Genomic DNA, 7,776 nt, shown 5'->3' with positions numbered 1-7,776 from the left:
GGACAAACTACTGGAAGCTCTCCCTCTTTCTTTCATGGGTACCAGAAGGATATTTCCTTAAAATTGCTCCAAGGAGCTTAGGTTTCTCCTCACTAATCTGCTAGCTCCCAGGAGCACTGCATTGGGCCTCTTCCTGTTCCTTCTAGATTCACTCTTTTCTGCCCAGCAACTGTCCATTCTGACAGCTTTCCAGATGAAGGGCTGACACCAAGGTCATCACCTCCTTTCCTCTCCCCAGGGGTAGCCCACTTGCTGGGCATGTAAGGGAGGTGTTTCCAAGCTGCAAGGAGCCTGGGACAAAAGATTGGGAGAGAAAGTCATGGGTCACATTGGGGGCTTCACAGCTAGCTGGGGAAGGGATGGCTCTGCCCCTTCCCTACCCAGCATCCCCCTTGCCAGCTCATAAAGGCTGGGCAAGTTGGAGAAATGAAGGGATAAAACACACCAGAGGAATTTGCTCTCTGTGAAAGACAGGAAATCAAGGAGCCAGTGTCCCCACTACAAAGATCCCTGCCTTAGAGCAGCACATGGGGCTGTTTTCAAGCCAGACTGAAGGGAAATGGGTCCCATTAGTATGAAGTAATAATAGTGACAACATAGAATCCATGGAGCACACACTCTGCAATCCTTGATGCACTTAACCTTTAAGACAATCTGATTTCATAGGTGAAAAAAGCTACACTTTTAGTGGAGGGAAGAGATTGATCCAAGGTTACCCAGCTAAAAGACTGAAAGGAACCCAGATCTGTAACCATCCAAGATATCAGACAGATTCCTGTCGGCCTGCTTCAGGGATTAGCTTGGCCAGGGGGTGGAAGCAGAGAGAAGGATATGGTAAAGTGATGGATTGTCAAAGGGAAAGAGCTATCCCACCCTCAGAATGGAAAACTTGCTCTTCTGGACTGGTGGCCTAGGGCCAAAGAAAACTTCACTCTGTTTACACTTTTCTTGTGGGAGACTCTGGGAGACAGATGGTCTCTTCATAATAGTGCTATACTTATTTTTAGCACTTTTTGATCTACAGTGCATTTTAAAGTTACTTATCATGCTTGCTTCTGATGATGACGGGATGAGGAATAAATGCAAACCATTACAACTCATAGCAACCCTACAAGACAGCAGAATTACCCACAGGGTTTCCAAGGCTGAAATCCTCACAGAAGCAGAGTGCCATATCTTTCTCCTTTGGAGTGTCTGTTGGGTTCAAACTATCAACCTTTGGGCTAGCAGCCAAGCACTCAACCATGATGCCACCAGGGCTCTTTGGGTGGGGAATGTTGTTAAGTGCCGTGAGTCTGTTCCAACTCACAGCGACCCTCTATAGGGTTTCCAAGGAGCAGCTGATGAGTTTGAACTTCCGACCTTGCAGTTCAAACCAACCTTGTGGTCCAGGGCTTATCCTACAGTGCCACACCAGGACTCGTTGGGTGAGGAAGAGAGGGAAGAATCCATGAGCCCATTGTACAGATCAGGAAGCTGAGGCATTGAGCAGTATCCCATCACCGAGTAGTGGTAGAGGGGTTGAGAACCTGACTGTATGTGCCACAATGCTCTCCCTACCCTCCCAACCAGGCTCCCCTTACCCTGAATCCATTCATCAGCTACATCAACCATGTGTTGGATTCATCATGTCTCCATACCAGCCCCTTTGAGTCTTGGGGGCCTTGAAGGGTCTCAGGCAGACTGGGTGGGCCTGACTTGCTCTTTTGGCAACTGGACCACCAGATTTCCCCTGTTAGCTCTCTTCCTGATGCCCAGAAAGAAGTTGCAAAGGGCAGAGGGTGACTTTCAGCAATCTAGGTTAGAACAAAAAGAAGGGAATTAAGAGAAAGGGTCCTATCATTTTGATGGGAATGGCTCTGGGGCAAGGACATCACATGCTTCATGGTGATGGCTGATTGGGTTAAGCTATGGGCCTAGGAGTGACCAACGGAACAGGAAATCTGACAAGAGACAAGAATGCAGGTATGCAGAGTGGAGTCCTGGTGTGGCACTGTAGGATAAGAGCAGGACTTCCAGGTCAGTTTGAACCATAAGGTCAGTGGTTCAAACTCTGCAGTCACTTCTTGGAAACCCTATACTGGGTCGTTATGAGTTGAAACCAACTTGACAACACTTAACAACAACAGAGTGGAGTAACCCAGGTGCCAACCCCACCTTGGACTCCTGTGGTGATGTAGGAAAAGCACTGGACTACTAACCACAAGGTCAGTCCAAACCCATCAACTGCTCCTCGGAAAGCCTATACAGGGTCACTATGAGTCAGTCAGAACTGACTCCACGGCACTTAACAACAAAACAACTCCACCTTAACTGTGGGAGATGAACCCAACCTCATTCCCAGCCCAAATCCTGCCCCAAACTCTCTGTAAAAAGCTGATTATCCTTAAACCTGCCCCTAATGACTTGCCAAACCCATTTGGATCTCAACCCAGCTCTGCCCTGAGCCTAAACTTTGCACCCAGTCCTGGGTTCTAAATGAATGAGTTAATAAGATAGATAAATGCTTTAAAAATAAGTCTCTCTAGAGAATCTGTTCTCTCATAAACAAATGAATAAAGAAACCTCTGCAGAAATTTTACAGCAGAACATGGTTTCTTATGTGTGAGCTCAGACCTTGGGAGGAGCAGCAGAGCCAGAGTTCAGGCCTAGATCTCCAAAAGTTGGAACTGAAATTTGAGTTTCAAATTCTTTTAAAAAATGTTCTTAAATGGAGAGAATGTATTTTGGGTTGGGCAAGGCAGCTACTTTTCCTCTCCAGGAAGCAGCTGCCTTTTAAGAACCAGTGGTAGAGACCAGGGCCGCTGGAAGTGGTCAGCAGGCTTTCACTGAGCAGTGAGCAGAGCCCAGTAGCAGTTGGAGGGGGGTGACTAATGCTTGCAAAGGCAAAGGAGAGAAAACAACAGCATGTGTGTGTGTAGGTGACTCTCCTTACAGAAGCTATAGGAGCTTCATGGCACAATAGTTAAGCACTCTGCTTCTAACTGAAAAGTCAGTCATGTGAACCCACCAGCCCCTCCTGGAGATCTGTTCCCATAGAGATCAGTCTAGGAAACCCTATGGGGGCAGTTTTACTCTGTCTCACAAACTTGCTATGAGTCAGAATTGACTCAATAGCATCTAACAACAACACTAAAGGAGCTGTGTATGGTTGGACAGAAGGCTCTGGCAAGCAAAAGAATAATAAGTGTGACTATGGAGCTTTGTGGGAGGAATAACAACTCTCCTGGGAGACCAGGGCCCTCTGGTCTATCTCCCAAACTCTGGTTTCAGAGACTTGTAACAGCTCAGAGTGATGGATGTGCTGTGGGGACTTCCCCTCCAGAGAGACTCACTCAGCAGGAAGGGGCACAGCCTGATGAGAAACGCCTTAAGAATGAGGGCAATCTCCTGAAGGAAGAAGCACACACATGAGCTAACAGAGAGATGAATGGACCCAGTATGGCCACACAACATTTCCAGGGAGTTTCTCCTGAGGAACACCTCCTGAGGGCTCTGGAAGAGGCCTGACCATCATGGTCAGAAAGTGAAAGAGTCAGGGGACTGGGGGAAGATAAGACAAATTTCCCCAGAGGGTCTGGCCCTGTATCCTCACAGTGGTTGAGTTGCTGCGGAAGGCTGACTTCTATGATTCAGGGAATCACCTGCACTCAGGTCCCTCCCAAAAATGGAGCCCAGGGCTGCCTAGGCCACAGAGAAGCCCTTCCCCATCACAGACCAGTGCTTGAGTCCCTGACCAGTCTTTTGCTCAACACTGGTGTGGCGCTGTGGGTTAATGTGCCGTACTGCAAAATAGTTTGAACTGCAAGGTCGGTGGTTCAAGCTCACCAGCTGCTCCTTGGAAACCCTATACACCGTCGCTATGGGTCAGAACTGACTCAATGGCACGTAACAACAACAATGGGCAAGTAGTGTCGTGGTTACGAGTTGGTCTGCTAACCTCAAGAACAGCAGTTCAAAGCTGCTAGCTGTTCCGTGGGAGAAAGATGTGGCTTTTTGCTCTGGTAAAGATTTACAACCTCTGAGCTCGCTATGAGACAGAACCTACTCCAAGACACATAACCAATGAATCAAGTGTCCAGAAGTACCTGGTATCTGCTTTTTGTGACAAAGGCCATGAAGACAAGCAGTGCTAGGAACCTGCCTTTCGATTGGGTTTCTCACCTTATGGAGAATTCTTACTGATTTTGAGGCTGCTAAAACCAGTGATGATGAAATTGAAGAATTATACCAACTTCTTCAGTCTGAAATTGATCAAATGTGCAATCAAGATGTACTGATAACTACTAGTGATTTGAATGCAAAAGTTGGAAACAAACAGAAAGAATCAGTAGTTGAAAAATATGGTCTTGGTTATAGAAATGATGCTGGAGATTGCAAGATAGACTTTTGAAAGACCAATGACCTCTTCATTGCAAATACCTTTCTCAACAACATAAAAAGAGACTATACACATGGATCTCACCAGATGGAATCCACAGAAATCATATTGACTCCATCTGTGGAAAGAGATGATGGGAAAGTTCCATATCATCAGCCAAAACAAGGCCAGGGGCAGACTGTGCAATAGACCATTCATTGCTCCTTTGCAAGTTCAGACTGAAGCTCAAGAAAATGAAAATAAGTCCATGAAAGCCAAAATATGACCTTGAACATATCCTACCTGAATTTAGAGATCATCTGAAGAACAGATTTGCTGCATTAAATACTAAAGACTGAAGAACAGAAGAGTTGTGGAATGACATCAAGAACATACAGGAAGAAAGCAAAAGGTCATTAAAACAAGAAGGAAAAGATCAAAATAGATATCAGAAGAGACTCTGAAACTTGCTCTCCAGCATAGAGATGTTAAAACAAATGGAATAAATGAGGAGTTAAAAGAGCTGAATAAAAACTTCAAAGGTCAGCTCAAGAAGACAAAATCAAATATTATAATGAAATGTGCAAAGACCTGGAGTTAAAAAAAACAAAAGCAAAGATCATGCATAGCATGTCTCGAGCTAAGGGAATTGAAATAAAAATTCAAAAAATTCAAGCCTCGACTTGTAATATTGAAGTATTCTATAGACAAAATATTGAATGATGCAGGAAGCACCAAAAGAAGATGCTTTGGTAGAGAGTCACTGTACCAAAAAGAAATGGTCAATGTTCACGCATTTCAAGAGGCAGCATATGATCATGAGCCAATGAATTCCAAGGTGCACTAAACTGATGGAATACAAATTGAAATCTTACAACAAATTGATGCAGCACTAGAAGCACTCACTCATCTATGCCAAAAAATCAGGAGGACAACTATCTGGCCAAGTGACTGGAGGAGATCCATATTTATGCTCATTCTAAAGAGAGGTGATCCAATAGAATGCGGAGCTCATTTGACATCATTAATATCTCATGCAAGTAAAATTTTGCTACAGACTCCTGATGTGACACTGTGGGTTAATGCACTGGACTGCAAAGCCAGACTGATCTGCAAGGTTGGTGGTTCAAGCTCACCAGCCGCTCCTCGGAAATCCTATACAGGATCAGAACTGACTCGATGATTCATTCAATGCTAAAAACCCATAGGTACCCCCATAAAGGGTTTCTGAGACTGTAAATCTTAGTGGGAACAGACAGCATCTTTCTCCTGAGGAGTGTGGTGGGTTTGAACCATTAGCAGCCCCAATGTCTAACCCACAGTGCCACCAGGACTCCTTAAATAAATAATAATAGAAGCGCAAAAATTGGGGCTTTAAAACATGTTTGTTTTTAACATATTAATGCTTCAACCATCCCTTAATATGTATGCAACATAACTGTAATTTTCAAGACAATTACAAGACTTACATTAATTCATAGCTCACCAATTACCAGTGGTGTGAGGTCTGGCTCTTCCTGATCCACTTCCCTGGGAGAAGCCTCCTGGGAAGAAGACCACCTTAGAGTGAGGTGGAGAATCAACAAGGGCTGTTGGACAATTTCTTTGTTCTTCCTTCTTTCCTTTCACCTCTGTTTCCCCCCTTCCTTCCCTCCCTTCCCTCCTGTACTCCACGTATGCCCTCTGGGTTCACATATGTGCACATAGATGGCATGTGACAGTGATATGGTGTTTGTGTGTGGTATATGTGCACATGGATGTGTGTGAGAGAGTGTGTAAGTTGGGCTAAAGTGTGTGTGTGTGATAAAGGAGTGGTGGGACATCTCCACCCACCCAGGGGTTGAGCTCTGCTCTCTTGCCTGTATCTTGCCACGTTCCACCCAGCTTTTCCTGAACATTTGTCCCAGGGTTAAGCAGCTGGTCAGGGGCTTCTGTTGACTTCCTTTGACCAATGTCAACAAGAAGTTGGGTGCTGGGTCAAGCAAGGATGATGAAGGTTCAAAAAGTAGTGGGGAAAGAGCTGGAGGCAAGGAGCAGAGGGAGTGATCAGGGGGTCAGGTACAATCTGGGAACGCATTCCTATTCCCTCTCAGAGAACTCCAAGAAGCCTACATCTCCAGGTGGGGCAGGAACATGTCCATCACAATTGGGACTAAGAGGTAAATAGGGCCAGTTGAAGCAATATGGCTTCAGACCCTGTTTGGCGATCAGAGTGGGTATCATGGGGATGAGGGCTTTGGGGTGGGGAAGGTATAGGGCACCCCTTTTCTGGGTCCTTTCTGCCGTTTTCTTTCTGTAGACTGGGCCTAATGGTATTTGGATTCAACCCCTGTCCCATGCCCAGCCCTAACTGGGGATCTTCATGATATGTAGGCATGGTGCCAGCTGGCAGGTAAAGTCCCACAGGACTGAAAGTCTATCCTCCAACCCCTGGCCAGAGCAACTCCTCCCACTTGCCTGTTACAGTCAAATGATGACTAGAACAGAGAGGCTCCTCTTCAAAAGGACAGAACTGGCCAAGTGTGTCTTTGTACCTGGGAGCCAAAGGCTAGTCCACTGGGCCTCCATCTGTACCCCTGCATGGGTCGATCACATTCCAAATACCAGCATTGGATGTCTCCTGCAATGACAGGCAAAAAGAGATGATCCAGGAGGACCCACCCCCTTTCCCCTGCCCATGCTCCTGTCGAGTGTAGACTGTTATCCAACTAGCCTGCTGCCACAAGGCAATCCCTCCTCAGCAAGACACAAGATCATCCTATCCCCTTCTAGCAGCCTTGCCTAAAAATATTGCTCCTGTAGAGAAACTTTACACTTCTTCCCCATTTCCCCCCTTTGATCCAATAATGTTCCCACTTTTTCAAAATGAAACAAAAAACACTACTAAGTACCAGACTTAGCTATAGAATGTTCAGTATCTTCATGTACATTTCCTTAAATCCTCAAAAACAATCTGGCAGCTCTGTTCATGCTGCTTCACGGAATTAACTGTCGGCCATTGCGTCCAGACCACACCGCACTCTCCACCCAATTGTTTAATTGATTCTGACTCCTGGCAACCCCGTGTGTGTCAGAGTAGAACTGTGTTCCATAGAGTTTACAATGACTGATTTCTTTGGAAATAGAGCACCAGGTCTTTCTTCTGAGTGAACGACGAGACCATACAGTTTAAGAACAAGACTCTTAAAAAATCCAAAGGCTGTGGACTTTGCAAACAAGTTATTGACAATCAAGATATCTCGCTGTGCTACAGCATGTTCAGGAGTTATCTGTGACCTTAAATCTTAGATGGGATTTTTTGTCTCCCTGTATTACACAAGAGTCAGCAACTGCTGCCATATAGCCAAGCTACAATCACAATCTATAAAACACCAAAACCCAGGCAAGATCCAATACCAACTGCCATATACCAGGGA

Source organism: Chrysochloris asiatica, unplaced genomic scaffold (genome assembly GCF_000296735.1).
Source record: "Chrysochloris asiatica unplaced genomic scaffold, ChrAsi1.0 scaffold00009, whole genome shotgun sequence".
Lineage (NCBI taxonomy): Eukaryota > Metazoa > Chordata > Mammalia > Afrosoricida > Chrysochloridae > Chrysochloris > Chrysochloris asiatica.
The sequence above is the reverse complement of the archived record's forward strand: the minus strand, read 5'-3'. Positions refer to the sequence as shown.